This window comes from Tripterygium wilfordii, chromosome 11 (assembly GCF_013401445.1).
Source record: "Tripterygium wilfordii isolate XIE 37 chromosome 11, ASM1340144v1, whole genome shotgun sequence".
In the NCBI taxonomy this organism is placed as follows: domain Eukaryota; kingdom Viridiplantae; phylum Streptophyta; class Magnoliopsida; order Celastrales; family Celastraceae; genus Tripterygium; species Tripterygium wilfordii.
Genome location: NC_052242.1, coordinates 4,835,083 through 4,853,525, shown reverse-complemented (window position 1 = coordinate 4,853,525; position 18,443 = coordinate 4,835,083). Strand labels below are relative to the sequence as shown.

General features: G+C 37.2%; 2 pseudogenes; one reads left to right on the top strand and one right to left on the bottom strand.

Annotated features, from left to right (window-relative positions):
* Positions 1–290: 290 nt before the first annotated feature.
* On the bottom strand, positions 291–14,316 carry LOC120008705 (annotated as a pseudogene).
* On the top strand, positions 9,860–9,959 carry LOC120009990 (annotated as a pseudogene).
* Positions 14,317–18,443: the final 4,127 nt, after the last annotated feature.

Below are 18,443 nucleotides of genomic sequence, written 5' to 3'. Positions count from 1 at the left end.
GATATATTGTAGTTTTTTTTTTGATAAAGAGGACGGTACCTCAAGATTTTATTAAAACCCTCACTTATGGCGGAGGAATACCGTGGTTACAGACAAAAAGACCTTAAAGGAAAAACAACAACAAACCTTAAACTAAAAGACAACTTCCAAAAAGGAAGCAAAGACCGAGAAAAGAAAGAGCCTATCTCAAAACCAAGCAACGAACTCTAAAACTTGATTGACCCTTAATTTAGCTAGCTCATCTGCAATCATAATTGAGTCCCTCTGGAGTACTCTACACAAGAACAACTTTAGACTATTTCTGGAAACCAAGCCACAAGATAGTCTCTTCTTTCAATTCCTTTCTTTGCCAGGCAGTCAACCACATGATTGGCTTCCCTCCAAATATGATTAAAAGTGACTGGAGGTAGAACTTGCAGATAGTTGTTAATAGCATTGAAATCCTGGTCAAGCTTCCAAGGATTGCTAGAGTCGTTCTTAAGCCAAGAAATAGAATTTAGAGAGTCTGATTCTATGATTATATTACCCCTTTCTGCTACTTCATATTCAACAGACAATTCCAAAGCTTTTCTAATAGCTTTAATTTCAGCTCCATTTGCATCCTGAGATTCCACAGAGCCTGAAAAAATGCAAATGAATTTTCCCTGGCTATCCCTTAAGACACCACCAACACCTGCTTTGTTCCCTTGAAAGGATCCATCAGTATTCCATTTAAGAAATCCAAGAGGAGGGGGAATCCAGAAAACATTAGCTCTGACAGCTTTGCACAAATTTGATTTGAACTTCAACCCATCACTGGAAGTCATAATTTCTAAGCCACAATAAGGAAGGGGGATGTTGATAGCTTTAAGCCATAAGCCATACTTGATGAAAATTAGATAGAATATATTCTCCCAATCCAAATGACTATCCTCAAAAATCACCTTGTTTCTCTCTGTCCATAGGGTCCAAGTAGTGGTAGCAAACATCAAATAGCACACTTTCTTTGTATCTTTACCAGAGGCAAACGACAACCATTCTTCAAATAAATTAGAAACTGATCTTGGAGAGCACCAATCCATACCCCACCAATTCATTATTCTATACCATATTGAATTTGCTCCATTGCAGTGCAAGAGGAGATGATCAATTGTCTTTGAATGAGAGTTGCAAATTGGGCATAAATTATCATCCACAATGCCTAGTCTGTGAAGCCTATCTCTTGTATTGACTCTGTCATTCAGAACTAACCAATTGAAAAAATCCACCTTTGGAGGAGCCAAACCACTCCAAACTTTAGAATAATTAATTTCATGAACAGAACTTCCATATGAATCTGCAGCAGAAGTCAAGGATTTAATTGAGAAATTCCCATCTACTGCAAATCTCCAAATAATTTTGTCCTTTTTAAAAGGGTAGATAGCAACATGCTCAATGATACCCATAAGATCTTTAACCTGCTCTTCCTCCCACTGAAACAGATTCCTTCTCCAAACCAACCTCCATTTCCAACTTTGACCATCCCACACACCAAATTGCTCTACAGATTGACTTTGAGACCCTGAAATGCTAAATAATCTTGGAAAACGATCTTTGAGAGAAATATTACCCACCCAGAGATCTTCCCAAAAATTAACCTTTTCTCCATTGCCCACACTAAAAGCCAGACCTTCTTTAATGGCCCTTTCAATTCCTCCCTCAGAAGCCTCCATTGCACACACAACCATACACAATGCATTGTGTGATACTATCAATCATGCATATGCAAAGAGAATTGGGTTATAAGACTTCAATTCATACATGTAGGCCATCGGGTCTCTTAATCTACGATGAACGCAAAGGGATAAGCACCTAATATTATGGATTAATGTTCCCCCTTGGGGCTCGGCTTGGCTAACACCCTAGTTTCACACTCAAAGATCAATTAACCATAACTCTCCAATGTACATTCCTAAATTAACCCAAAACCCCATCATCAATACACATAATTAATAGCTATGCAATGAAAAACTCAATTAATTAAGGAAATCATGCAATGGGTTTAACAATTCTCAATCGAACACATTAGATGCAATCCCTCGACTAGACAATCCAAGAATACAATCAAATATGTCATTCCCATAGATCCAATCACACAACTATCACGAAATTAAAAGAGAGAAATCGAAGCTACGATTCTTTGAGCATACCTTGAGTAATTGAAACCGAGCACCCACCGTTTGGGACTAGAAACTAGAAAGAGAACTTAGCCACTCATCATAATGGACATAAACATCAATTTTATAGATGAAAATCAATGTCTACACACGAAATCACAAGAAACCAAGAAAAACTTAGAGAGAAATAGAGAGAAAAACAATGGAGGCAAGAAGTTGGAGGAGATGAATAATGAGGAAGCCAACCAAATCTTAGGGTTTTCTTCTCTTTTTACAATAGAAAATACCTAACTACCCTTATAAAATCGTTTCCCATTGGTTACATACATGATTTACCCCAAATGCCCTTGAAATTTCGGTGCAGAAAATTGCAGATTCGCCGTAGGTGTCCGGACGGGTGTCCGGACGCTTCATGCCTCCAACTTTGTGAGCCTCTGTCTCAATTTGTGAAGAAAGTGTCCGGACGGGTACTGTGGGTGTCCGGACGGTAAGTGTCCGGACACCCAGGGAAGTGTCCCGACACCTCACAGCAAAAAGTGCCCAAAAAGTGCTCCAACTTGCCCGAACAAGGTCCGATTCCTACAAAACCAAGGGGAAACATTTGTAAGTGTAAAATTAAGCTAAAATGCAATCAAATACATTAACTAATGGCTAGAACATCCTAATTAAAGGACATTAGAACCTCAAAATAGAGGTCCAATCACACCCCCCAACTTAGACGTTGCTAGTCCCTAGCAATGCAACCACTACCTAAAACTAAAATTTGCTAAATAAAATCCTAACTCACTAACGTAGGCATCACGGTTGCATTTAGCGCATGCAACAAGCCTTTAAACCCCTAGGTCACCCTAGTGGACGAGTTGTAGTCTCATGAGGGCTTATCAGAGCGATACCCACAAACACTTACCAAGGGATCACTATTACTTTGAAAGCACCATAAATGATTCTTAAATTTTCACATGCAAGAAATAAAGCTAATCCCCTAATTCCCCCGCTAGTCGAAAACATGCAAAATCTTTGGACAACCAATCTCAATCTCCTCAAAGATGACTAAGAACATTTTATACTATGTAAAATATATGTGCAATCACGCAAGACAACTCAACACATTCACACAAGTAAAACCTTGTTATGGAACCTTTTGGTGTTCATAAATCCCCAATCCCGAATGTACACAAAAACATAAAAGCATTGTGCTAAGTGAATGACTTACACAATTGGATTAAATGTATGTGTTTATGAAAGATAATTTTGGATGGGCATAGCTTTGAGAAAGAAATCACCTACAAGAGCAACTAATGCATTCACCAACTCACTTGCTTACCTTGGATCAAATTCATCAAAAGGTTAACTGGGTTGTAATGTGGTCATGGGACAAGGTAGGAAGAATTTGGATCTAGGTAACAAGTTGCAAGGTTAAGTTCAAACATGTGAGCTAAAATCTCATTTTGTCACCCCTTCCATTGTACCACAAATTCAAACACTTCTCATTCTTTACACACAAGGGATTCTTTATTGCATACATCTCTTTTTGATGTTTTTCTTCTCTTTTCTATGCATTTTTTTTCTTTTTTTTTTCTTTTTTTTTTTTTTTGTATATAACATCATTTATACAACAACCCTCACAATTTTTTTCTCATAATAAGGAGGGGTAATATCACTACCGATTTATTTTTCAAGCTCCTACTCAACCTTGCAACCAAAGGTGGGAAATATTTGGGAAAATAGCTCACACACAAGGCTTGTAAGTGAAATCAAGAGGCTTAAAGAAATTTAGGGCTTCTAATCACTCACAAATGAATAGGCTAAGCTCAAATCTCTCAACCTAGTGAATCCTTCAATCCTAAGTTCACAAGCAAGTGGCAAATACAAAAATCACACTTCTCAGTAATCAAATATAATATTTGCAAAGCTATTGAAGAACACGCTCATAGGATGCCAAATGAATATCAATGAAGAGCATCACCCAAAACCCAATGTATATCAAAAGAATGAGAAGGGTAAAAAGGTAATTTTTCAGACAAAAGGATCCAAAAATGCAGTCATACAAATGCTTTAATGCCAAGATGTCTGCTCAACTACACAATTTTGATATCAAACTAGGTCTCAGTCATTCCAAGAGAAATTGATCATAGTTATCCCACTCAATTGCATGTATCAACTTCACAAAAGAAATCAAGAAACCTACTATACACTTGCACGTTTGAACAAGAATAATAAATTAACGTTCAAATTGGTAGTGAATCCCAAAAGCGTCTACCATCCCCTCCTAAAGTCCATCTAGCATGTATGAACAACAAAGCACAACACAATAGGATAGAGGGTAGAAAATCATACCATACTCTTCAAAAGTGGTCGGAATCATGAGAAACGAAGCATATCCTGAAAAAGTTAATACCAACCACACTATCCAAGCATGACACAACAAGACTTTTTCTTTTCTTTTTTTGTTCAAAATTTTCAAATTTTTGATATTCACAAAAGCACATCAAAATGATGCAAGTTTCACAATGGATTCACAATTCCCTCACCCCCCAACGTAAATGAGACATTGTGCCCAATGTCAAGAATTGAAAACAAGGCAAGAACAAATTGTGAAATGCATTGTGAACATACAAAAACACACCAAAAATGAATGAAAAACAAACTAACACTAACATATATACAAGAGAGATCTTTTCACGCACACTAGGAAGGGATGGGATCCACAAGGTCCCATTCTTCGGCCAATTCATTAAAATTTTCCAAGTATGGTTTCAAACGTTGGCCATTAACCTTTAAAGTCTTTCCACTCCTAGGATCATCAATGTCAAGGCTTCCATATGGGGAAACCTTGCGGACAATAAAAGGTCCGGTCCATTTGGTACGCAACTTCCCGGGAAACAAGTGTAACCTGGAGTTGTATAGAAGAACCTTTTGCCCCTCATGAAAAACTTTCCTCATAATGTGCTTGTCATGATATCTTTTCATTTTAAGCTTAGCAATTTTGGCATTTTCAAAAGCATCATTCCTCAACTCCTCAATCTCTTGGATTTGGAGTTTGCGATGCCCCCCAACTTGATCGGTGGAGTCATTCAAAGTGCGAATGGCCCAATAGGCCTTGTGCTCCAATTCCACCGGCAAGTGGCAAGCCTTGCCATAGACAAGTCTATAAGGAGACATTCCAAGGGCAGTCTTATACGCAGTACGGTAAGCCCACAAAGCATCAATCAATTTTGAAGACCAATCTTTTCTATTGGGACGTTTTTTCAAGAATACGTTTAATCTCCCTATTTGCCAATTCCGCTTGGCCACTTGTTTGTGGATGATATGGGGTGCCAACTTTGTGCAAAATGCCATATCGTTTCATCAAAGTTCTAACCGGGGCATTGCAAAAGTGAGACCCACCATCACTTATGATGGCTCGAGGCATCCCAAATCTTGAGAAAATGTTTTCTTTTACAAATTTTATCACAACTTGGTGATCATTTGTTCGAGAAGGAATGGCCTCCACCCACTTTGACACATAATCCACACCAACCAAGATATACAAATAACCAAATGAATTAGGGAAGGGTCCCATGAAATCAATGGCCCAACAATCAAAAATTTCCAAGATGTTAATGGGTTGGAGGGGCATCATCTCACGTTTTCCTAAATTACCTAACCTTTGGCAATTGTCACAAGATAGGCAATAAGCATGGACATCTTTGTGCAAAGAAGGCCAATATAAGCCACTTTGAAGAATTTTGGCCGCGGTCTTTTTGGAGGAAAAATGGCCTCCACAAGCATATTTATGGCAGAAGGCCATGACACTTTCAAATTCATTATCGGGGATGCATCTCCTAATCACTTGATCGGAACAATACTTGAACAAATATGGGTCATCCCAAAAGAAGTTTCGCACATTGCGAAGAAATTTGGATCTATCAATCTTACTCCAATGAGATGGCATGTTTCCGGTCACCAAAAAGTTGGCAATGTCCGCATACCATGGAGTCAATTTAGAAGAGATGGCATGAGTGAAGAGGAGTTGTTCATCCGGGAAATGTTCATTGATGGGTATGCCATGTGAAATCAAATTTTGTCCGGGAAGTCTAGATAAATGGTCGGCTACTACATTCTCCACTCCTTTCTTATCTTTAATTTCAAGGTCAAATTCTTGAAGTAAGAGAATCCATCTTAACAACCTAGGCTTGGCATCCGCTTTTGAAAGTAAATACTTCAAAGCCGCATGGTCGGTAAAGATGATGACTTTCGAGCCAACCAAATAAGACCTAAACTTGTCCAAGGCAAAGACTATAGCTAGTAATTCCTTTTCGGTGGTGGTATAATTCACTTGAGCATCATTCAAGGTCTTACTAGCATAGTATATAACATGAACATTTTTCTCTTTTCTTTGTCCTAGAACCGCCCCAACCGCCACATCACTTGCATCACACATGAGTTCAAAGGGCATACTCCAATCGGGAGTTTGCATAATGGGTGCGGTGGTGAGGGCACCTTTCAAATCATCAAAGGCTTTTTGACATTGTGGTGTCCATTCAAAAGAGACATCTTGAGCAAGCAAGTTACTTAAAGGTTTGGCAATGGAACTAAAAGAATTAATAAACCTTCTATAGAAACCCGCATGACCCAAAAAAGATCTCACATCTTTAACACATGTAGGGAGAGGTAACTTTTGAATTAATTCAATTTTTGCCTTGTCAACCTCTATCCCTTTGGATGACACAATGTGTCCCAATACAATTCCATGTGTCACCATAAAATGACACTTTTCCCAATTGAGAACCAATTGGCTCTCCTCACATCTTTTTAACACACATGCCAAATTAGCAAGGCATTGGTCATAGGTATCTCCATAAACCGAGAAATCGTCCATAAAGACCTCCACAATCTTCTCAACCATGTCACTAAAGATACTCATCATGCACCTTTGAAAGGTAGTCGGAGCATTGTATAACCCAAAAGGCATGCGCCTATAAGCAAAAGTTCCAAATGGACATGTGAATGTGGTTTTATCTTGGTCTTCTAAGGCAATCTCTATTTGATTATATCCGGAATACCCATCGAGGAAGCAATAATAGGCTCTACCCGCCACTCTCTCAAGGACTTGATCAAGGAAGGGTAAGGGGAAATGGTCTTTTCGAGTAACCATATTGAGTCTATGGTAGTCAATGCACATACGCCACCCGGTTTGAATTCGAGTGGGAACCAATTCGTTCTTGTCATTCTTAACTACCGTAACTCCGGACTTTTTGGGGACCACTTGGGTAGGAGATACCCATTTGGAATCCGCTATGGGATAAACTATCCCCGCGTCAAGCAATTTTAGCACCTCCCCCCTAACTACCTCCTTCATGTTCGGATTTAAACGTCTTTGCATTTGTCTAATGGGGTTAGCTTCCTCTTCCATGTAAATCCTATGAGTACAAACCAAAGGACTAATACCCTTCAAATCAGCAATTGTCCAACCTATTGCTCTTCTATACCTTTGCAACACCTGAACAAGTTTCTCTTCTTGGAAAGAAGTAAGTAGGGAAGATATCACAACGGGGTATGACTCATTCTCTCCCAAAAACACATATTTCAGCTCACTTGGTAAGGGTTTCCTTTCCGGTGTTGGTGGATGCTCTAGAGATGATTCAAGCTTATTCTTGGAAGGTTCTAATTCCTCAATGGGTGGGTTGAATCGTCCTATGCTATGGATAACTAAAGACTCCAAAACCTCATTAATTTCCTCTTCCTCAACTAAAAATTGACTACCTTTTTCACTCAAAGCTAGCACACCTTCCACCGAATCCCTAGCAAGAGTTTTCTCTAAGTTCTCCTCAACATATGAATGGATCCAATCTACTTCCCTAATGTCTTCAAACTCTCCCATTTGCTTAGACACATTAAAGATGTTCATCTCCGCTGTCATATTCCCAAAAGATAGCACCATGACATCATTCCTACAATTGATCAAAGCATTTGAAGTTGCTAGGAAGGGTCTACCTAGAAGGACCGAGATTGGTTTGCTAAAGCTAGGGAGGGGTTGAGTATCTAAAACCACAAAGTCAACCGGGAAATAGAATTCATCCACTTGAACTAGCACATCTTCAACTATTCCTCTAGGAATCTTGACGGATCTATCGACTAGTTGCAAGGTAATTCTTGTAGGCTTAAGCTCACCTAACCCCAATTGTTGATAGACCGAGTATGGAAGGAGATTAACACTAGCACCTAAATCCAACAATGCTTGCTCAATCCTATGGTTTCCTATGACTATTGGAATGGTAGGGCAACCAGGATCCTTATATTTAGGTGGAGTGGTGGCTTGTAAGATGGAGCTTGCTTGCTCCGTAAGAAAAGTCTTCTCCTTCACATTCAATTTGCGTTTCACGGTACACAAATCCTTGAGGAACTTTGCGTACGAGGGAACTTGTTTGATGGCATCTAGAAGAGGTATGTTCACTTTCACTTGTTTGAAAAGTTCAAACATCTCTTTGTGTAGAGCCTCATTGGTTTTCTTCCCTAATCGGTGAGGAAATGGTGGCTTTGGGATACACTCTCTATCCTTAGACGTTTCTACCCTTGTCCTATATGATTGCCCCTCACTCTCCTCTTCTTCTCTTGGTATTTTCTCACATTTTTCTGAATTTCTGGATGAAGTGTCCGGACAATCCAAAATAGGTGTCCGAACACTTGCACCTAGTGAATCATTTTCCTGCACAATTTTCTCCAAACTCTCTTCCTTTCCACTATTTCCTTCGTCCTTTTTCCCCACTTTATCACCAAAATTCTGCACATCATCACTTTGATCAACATTCTCATTTGGTATGGGTCTATCCACAATGAGTCCATTCCTCAAAGTGAGGATGGATTGGGCTTGTTCATGTCCACTTGCCCCCCCACTAGTAGATTCTAGCACATTGGCTTGTTTGGATGGATTGGGGTATGGTTGAGCTGGGAATTTACCCTTCTCATATGTGGTGAGAGCTTGGGTGACCTTAGTGATTTGACTCTTAATATCCTCACTAGCCCTATTGGTTTGTTCTTGGAATTCGGTGGCCTTTTGATTCTCCCCTATTTGAGCTTGCATGAAAATGTTAAGAGTGTCTTCAAGAGACCTCTTAGGAGGTGGAATGTAAGGTTGTGGAGGTGGTTGTGCAACACTTGGAGGAGGCAATTGTTGTTGGGGTGGATTGGGGAGTGATTGGGATTGAGCATTCCCATCATTCCTCCACCCAAAGTTTGGATGATTCCTCCAAGGGTAGTTCTCATTGTACGAATTGTTGCCTTGGTGATTGGTAGGGTAGGGCTTCCTAAAGTTCTGAGAATTGTTCCCATTGTAACCTTGCCCAAATAGGACTTCCTTACAAGCCGGTAAGGCATTACACTCATCCGTCCTATGATCCCTACTTTCACACAAAGTACAAGCAACTTGGTCATCAACACCAACCACATTTATAGGGGCCTTTTGTGACTCTAAGGACTCCAATTTCTTGGACAACAAAGCAAGTTTAGCATGCACATCATCATTTTCATTCAACACAAACTTGCCACTAGAGCTAGGCATAACATCATGTCGGGTTAGTGGAGGAGCTTCCCAAGATCGGGATTCCTCCGCCAACCCATCAAAGAAAGTGAATGCCTCATTGGCATCCCTATTCAAAAAATCACCTTGAGTCATAGTGGAAACCAATTTCTTCAAAGATGGAGTCAAAGATTTGTGGAAGAAATTCACAATTTGAAATTTTTGAAATCCATGGTGAGGACACATAAACAACAAATCCTTAAACCTCTCCCAAGCTTGGAAGAAAGTTTCATGTTCTTTGCAATGAAAATTCATGATTTGTGTTTGGTAAGAGATGGTACGGTGGGAAGGAAAATATTTGTTGAGAAATTCTTCTTGCATTGCCGCCCAAGTCGCAATGGATTGGGGGCGCAAGTTCTCAAACCATTGTTTTGCATGATCCTTCAAAGAGGATGGAAAAAGTTTGAGTCTCAAAATTTCTTGTGTACATGTAACATCACCAAAAGTAGTACACACCGATTCAAAATCACGCACATGTGAATATGGTCGTTCCGATTCCATTCCATGGAATTTGGGAATCATTTGGAACATTGATGGTTTAAGGCTCACATTTTGTTGGTTCGGTGGCATGATGATGCAAGAAGGTTGAGTTTGCCTTGCGGGATGCGTGAGCTCCCTCAAAGTGCGATGCTCTTGGGCATGGTGCATGTAAATTTTGTCCGAAGGGAGCATATTGTGGCACTTGTGGCATTTGATAATACATAGGATGCACAAAATTATATGCGGGAGGCATATTGGGAGGTTGGTAGACATTTTGTGGGGCAATTTGTGCCGCATTGTCTTGTTGAAGTGGTTGAGGTGCATTTTGCAAAGCATGCTCAACTTGAACATTTGGTAAATTTCGGGCATTTGGCACATTTTGGGCATCTTGCCCTTGCGCTGGATTCATCAATTCATCAATGTTCACACGTTGCAAAAGACGACGTAATACATCAAGGTTGATATCACCCCCACGTACACTCCCCGCATCACTCGCATTTATGTCACCACCTCTCCCATCTCTATTAGACCCATGCCCACTAACGTTATCTCTAAGATGAGACATGATGGCAAACAAAGCTATCAAGTAACACGAAAGATGACAACCAACCAAGTCAAGTAACACCAGATTTTTCAATCAACAAACAACCAAGAGCAATATCAAGCAAGAACAAGAGCAAAGATAGGAATAGAATGACAATCAACCTCAGGAACAATTACACACCAAGATGTAGCAAGTAGTGATAGAAAGAAAAATGCGCAAAGCTCTCTCAAACAACGTATCACTACTGAGCAGCAAACAAGGTGGCATCCATCGCCCACAGGAATCTAAGTTAGCCCCATCCGCCAAGTTCTCCTCACAATTTTTTTTTTCTTTGCAGCAACTACACTAGAAAGCAAGTAAAAGGGAGGAACGAAGTTACCCTTGAAGCGTGACCGTGCTCCTTCCTTATTTGATGGCGTTTAATAGCATAAAGCTAGCATCTACAAGCCACCCAACTCCGTCTTTGACACTCGCTTCCCCGGCAACGGCGCCAAAAACTTGACCGACACCAAAGTGTGTGTGTGTACTTACCCCAAGTGTAGGGTATCGTCAAGTAATAAACCGGTGAGTCCGGTATCGATCCACGAGGAAGCAATGCAACTTTGAAGTGAATGATATGCAAATGACTAGCTAACACTAATAAACACAATGAATATCAAATAAAAGCAAGTAAAAGAAATGGGCCGAATGACTCGGTAGCATGAGCGATTTTGTAATCAAAGTAAGCACGAATTGGATTTAAAACAATTAATTAAAAACCTAGTCTCTAATCTGTCCCGGTGGCTACTCGGTTCTCATACTCAAGGCATCATTGCAAACACACACAACCATACACAATGCATTGTGTGATACTATCAATCATGCATATGCAAAGAGAATTGGGTTATAAGACTTCAATTCATACATGTAGGCCATCGGGTCTCTTAATCTACGATGAACGCAAAGGGATAAGCACCTAATATTATGGATTAATGTTCCCCCTTGGGGCTCGGCTTGGCTAACACCCTAGTTTCACACTCAAAGATCAATTAACCATAACTCTCCCATGTACATTCCTAAATTAACCCAAAACCCCATCATCAATACACATAATTAATAGCAATGCAATGAAAAACTCAATTAATTAAGGAAATCATGCAATGGGTTTAACAATTCTCAATCGAACACATTAGATGCAATCCCTAGACTAGACAATCCAAGAATACAATCAAATATGTCATTCCCATAGATCCAATCACACAACTATCACGAAATTAAAAGGGAGAAATCGAAGCTACGATTCTTTGAGCATACCTTGAGTAATTGAAACCGAGCACCCACCGTTTGGGACTAGAAACTAGAAAGAGAACTTAGCCACTCATCATAATGGACATAAACATCAATTTTATAGATGAAAATCAATGTCTACACACGAAATCACAAGAAACCAAGAAAAACTTAGAGAGAGAAATAGAGAGAAAAACAATGGAGGCAAGAAGTTGGAGGAGATGAATAATGAGGAAGCCAACCAAATCTTAGGGTTTTCTTCTCTTTTTACAATAGAAAATACCTAACTACCCTTATAAAATCATTTCTCATTGGTTACATACATGATTTACCCCAAATGCCCTTGAAATTTCGGTGCAGAAAATTGCAGATTCGCCGTAGGTGTCCGGACGGGTGTCCGGACGCTTCATGCCTCCAACTTTGTGAGCCTCTGTCTCAATTTGTGAAGAAAGTGTCCGGACGGGTACTGTGGGTGTCCGGACGGTAAGTGTCTGGACACCTTGGGAAGTGTCCCGACACCTCACAGCAAAAAGTGCCCAAAAAGTGCTCCAACTTGCCCGAACAAGGTCCGATTCCTACAAAACCAAGGGGAAACATTTGTAAGTGTAAAATTAAGCTAAAATGCAATCAAATACATTAACTAAGTGCTAGAACATCCTAATTAAAGGACATTAGAACCTCAAAATAGAGGTCCAATCAGGGCTTCAGTACACTATATCACAATGATATGATGCAGTCAAGTTAGATGAGTCCATGTTGCTTGTGTGGGTTGGTTTTCAAATTTGGGAGTCTTGTATATAGCCTTCACCGTCGAAGCATGTAATGCCCTTCCTAATACATGCGTGGTTGTATGTGTGTTTTGTTAGTTCTTAAGTTTGTGTTATTTGTGTTAGTCTTGGTCAAGTTTACTGTAGTTGTCCTTTGAGACTTCTGTGAGGCTTACAAGCCCTAATGTTTAATGTTATGGTTTATGTCAGATAATGAATGAGAGCTTATGTTGATGGTGATGATCCTGTTCTGGATTTTCCTTTAGCTTGTTCTTGAAAAAACTGTTGCAATATGAAGCTCCAATGCTACTATTGAAACTCACAAAACATTGTTGAAATAATCAAAAGGTAATCCATTAATCAAATGTCGAAGTCTAAATGCACCCACATTTTTACTCTATACACCCTTCAATTTTTTTTTTCTCTATACATCCACGGTCCCACCATTGACCCCATCTTTTTTATATTTTATAATTTATATTTTTATATTTGTATAATTTATATTGTTATATTTTTATATTTGTATGATTTAGATTTTTATATTTTTTAATTTATATTTTATATTTTTACAATCTCTAAGTTATTTGGTTATAATTTTTAATTTATTTGGTAAAAAAATAATATTGTTATCAATACAAGCACATTAATCAGATGTTATGTCTACAATGGGTTGAGATACATTTATCGAATGAACAAGCTTCTCATAATCATCGAATGAACAAACTTCTCATAATCACGGAGTTGTTTCTTATATAGCGTCGCTCATTCTGTTGCACAATCATACATGTATGAAAACCACTGGAACATAATAGGGAGCATCGGATAATTCTCACTCATAAATACCTAAACAAAGTGGTTACCATTCACATATCCAATAGTGATGACACTACGTTCTATATGTGGAGGTGGGATGGATCGCAATGGTAAAAAAGTCAAAGATTGTACATCGCTTATGAGATGCAAGACGATGTTGTACCTTGATGCGATAAGGTGTCCCATATTATACATATTCATCCAACAGTTGATTGGTGTTGGTTTATTTATCTCGAAAATTACAAGCACATTGTGAATATAGCATGCCCGCTCATAACTGCCAAACAAAGATATATCCTCTTCCCAAAATGCCCTTAGCTCTTCAATTAAATCACGCCTAACAGAAGACCAAGCAATTTCACCTCCTTCAATACCTAACAAGCCAACAATAGCTCTAAACCCACAATTATCGTCATCTGGTACATCGATGACATTCACGACGTGTCTTCTCAGTATTAAGGGAATTTGGTTGACATAACTTGGTGATAGAAGTTGTCGTCCTCGTCTTGATGTTGATGAAACAATGCCAATTAATGAACAACTATGACGATGAGGTACATATGAATTCTTTAAAGAAGCTTCCACATACTCAAATGCAGATGGATTTCTACGAGTCGATCTATCATTCTTTCTCAATGAGGGTCGATCACGTGTATTTTGTATGAATTTTGGTTCCAAAAGTGAGGTAGTGGAAGATTTGATTATCTCTTGTAGCTTCCTCAATAGTCCAATTTTACCAGACTGTGGATTCATTTGAAATTATTCCACAATTTGCTCCATCTCAACCGTACAGTTGAGATCATCATCTTCTAATAACTCGCTTGGCTTGAAGTCAAGTTTTTTCCAAAAACGACCAATAATAGATAAAGGAATTGGCCATTTTTCGCATGCATATAATGATATCTCATGTGCACAAGGAAGTCCACGAGTTAACGGAACAATACATCTGCATGGTTGAATGTTGAGTCCAACAACTTTTGCCCGATCCATCTCTTCTAAGACTTTTTGTAAAGCTTGTTCAGACACAAATCCTCTAAGCTCTTTGAAATATGATGTTCGAAATTTATGTTGAACAACATTTAAGCTCTTCTCCAAGGTACTCTTTATTGCTGTAAATTGACATTCAAGCAAATTATGAATGATGGACCATATCGACTCAAAATTACCTTGAGTTTCAAATTTACATGTTGACTCTCTGCCCTGTTTTTCGTTGTATTTCCAAAATACATGCACCTGTTTGTCCACTCAAATACAAACTTCTCTTTGTAAGGAGCTAGCCAAACGTCCTTTAAGTAAGTAAGAATCATAGGAAAATTATAAAATTCTAACTCAATTTCCGCAAGATGAAATTCATATTCATACTCCAATTCTGAGATAACCCAAGCTGACCACATTTTGTTGAATGTGCCCCATTTTTTTTGTCCCAAAACCTTTTCTTGAGTCAATTTCTTGTTGGTAGACTCTTTAGTGTAGACAATATGTTGCATGCCTTTACCAAATTCGTTAAGATATCATACTATTGTTTTCCTCAATTGTGAGTCTACCAGCTAACGAATGTCCTCCATGTAAACTGTTGCTGGTTGATTATGAATTTCACTAAGAACCCTGATCATCCAATCATCATTGGTTTTCAATTTCATTCCTTTCAATCGAAATGGGCAATTGCCTTTCTTAGACCCTGTAAGTTTTGTTGAGTTTTTCAAGGATCTATAATTTCCACCACGCTCACATGCCATTAACAATTTGTGACGCTTTACCGTAAGATGATAACAATGAACCCAAGATTTAGTCCAGTATGACGTGCCCATTGGATTAATTCTTCTCAAGACTGAAATATCTACACATATTATAAAATAATTAGAATTTTGTAATATAGTGTTTGTAACTATACCATTTACATATAAACATACTGTATCTGTTGTAAAATCTTGCTCAACTTGCTCGAACGTTGATCCAACTTGCTTAGATGTTGATCCAACTTCTTCTCGGCTTGGATTATCATGCTTAGAAATTAATTAATATTAACATTAGAAATATGTATATGCATATATGTGCGTGTAAATTTGTTAAAAAAAGTTGTACAAACAATAATGTATGAAAATACCTCGCTTGATCCTCCACTGGATAATCTTAAATCGTCGGCCCATAAACTTATATAATTATCCAACGTTTGAAAAATATTATAGATAAGTTTCTTAAATTATAGTGGATGAGTAACTTTATCTACAACCAAATGTAGAGTAGAATATACGGAAAAAAAAAAGATGTAGAGAAAATGATACTAAAGACATGTATTTATAATACTTGAAAGGGTATTACAGTAATTTAACATACAAACTAAAATAATTACAACCATACAAAAGAATTCACATCATAAAAATTATAATTCATAATGAAATGATTACAAACCTACAAAAAAATTTCACATCATAAAAATTCAATGTAAAATGATTACAAACATACAAAAAAATTCACAACATAAAAATTCTAAATAAAATAATTACAAACATATAAAAGAATTCACTTCATAAAATTATAATTTATACTGAAATGATTACAAACCTAAAAAAAATTTCACATCATAAAAATTCAATGTAAAATAATTACAAATATATAAAAAAATTCATATCATAAAAATTCAAACTAAAATAATTACAAACATACAAAAGAATTCACATCATAAAAATTATAATTCATATTGAAATGATTACAAACCTACAAAAAACTTTCACATCATAAAAATTCAATGTAAAATAATTACGAACATATAAAAAATTCACATCATAAAACTTCAAAATAAAATAATAACAAACATACAAAAGAATTCACAACATAATAAAGATATAATTCATACTGAAATGATTACAAACCTACAAAAAAAATTCACATCATAAAAATTCAAACTAAAATAATTACAAACATACAAAAGAATTCACATAATAAAAATTATAATTCATACTAAAATGATTACAAACCTACAAAAAAATTCACATCATAAAAATTATAATTCATACTAAAATGATGACAAACCTACAAAAAAAATTCACATCATAAAAATTCAATGTAAAATAATTAAAAACATACAAAAAAAATTCACATCATAAAAATTCAAATTAAAATAATTATAAACATATAACAAAATTCACATCAGAACACAAAGTATTAAAATAAAAATTCTAATATTATATTTCAATAGTATTATTTTTGAATAATATTGTTTTTTCAACCAAATAAATTAAAAATATAAAAGAGGTGGGGTTAATGGTGGGACCGAGGGATGTATAGAGAAAAAAAAACAAAAAAGGAAGGGGTGTATAGAGTAAAAACATGAGTGTATTTAGATGAACCCTAATCAAATTACATGTTTTGTGAGCTTCAATAGCAACATTGGAGCTTCATTTTGCAATAGTTTTATTTAGAGGCAGATGTAGGATCTCATGTCAGGATGGGCAAAACCAAGTGCGGTCCGGGGGCAATGTTCCCCAAATTTTTTGTTTGAATTATTTATTAATTATGTCTTTGAAAATTAACACTAAAAATTAAAAATTTATAAAATAGTGATGATTAATAATTGAAAGTTGATTTATAAATGTCCTTGGCAATTAGCCCTAAATTCATAAGATTTTAGCATAGAATTGTAAATTAAGTTGACCGACCTCGATATGTCGAGAGAAATAAAGGAACAAAAGAGAAAGAGGAAGGAGAACGCATAATTTAAGTCACGGATAGCAACTAACAAATCATCATTCGATAAATTAGTAAGTTGCAAGTTCTATCTCACTCCTCATGTTTCATTTTTCGAGAGTCCAAGACTGTCTAGGATTTAGGAAAGAAAAATGAGAGGTGGAGAAGACTAGTTTGCTACAGGATGGGCAAAAACTGGACTAGGCTAAATGATTTATCGGGTAGGCAAGAGTTGGGCGACAGGGTGGGCAAAAGGCTTGGTTGAAAGCTCAGAAAAAAATTGGACAAAAACTTTTTTTCAAGGCGGCCAATTGCTGGCTCGTATGGAGAGGAGGCTCAAGTGGCATGTTATAGTGAAGGTCCAATGTGATCGTATGATGAAAAGTCTAATGAAAGGCCCGGTGCTTATGGGCTCTTGTGTGAGGGGAGTGTTGGAACTCACATAAGAGTCCCACATAAAAAAGAAAAAGAAATGAAGAGCTTAAGTGGTTTACAAAGAAGTCGTTGGACTCAAAGCTCACAAGTCATGGTTTTGTGATCCATAACGGGCATTCAACCATTGTGCAATAAGGCCAATTTTAGGCAATATTGTGGTTTCCCCAAGTTCAAAAATATCAACATTTACATATGGAATAAAATGTTGATGCATGCAAGGGCGATGCTCTACTTTGCTTCCTTACTTGATTCCATTTTTTACTTGTGACTTCAACTAAGAACTATATTTGGAATGAAGAGAGTAAGTATTGATTCTTTTCTTTAATAATATCAGGTAAACTAGGAATCTTAACGACAAAGCCAAAAGAAGAGAACAAAGTGTAGTATGTCCTCTATCTACACTTTACATTATTTACATTAATTAGACAGATATATGCTTTTGGTGTCATGGCCATCTTTAGTGCACTAATTAAAAGGGTTTCTAAGTCCTCTTCTTTAGAATCTTGGCCTTAAGATTTAAGAGAGGATATCCTGTTAAATCTATGAGCTTTAATGAATTTTTAATATGACTGACTTTCTGCTAAAGAATTAAAGAACCATCAGCACCATTTCTGCTATAAATATCCCTAAATTTCAGCTTTCATTTTCTTTCATTCATATTTCTTATTTAAATTTTTCTTGATCCACCATTAGAGGAAAAAAGAAAAGAAAAAGAAAAGATGCACTAGTTAATTGGATGCTAAACAAAGATGAAAGAAATC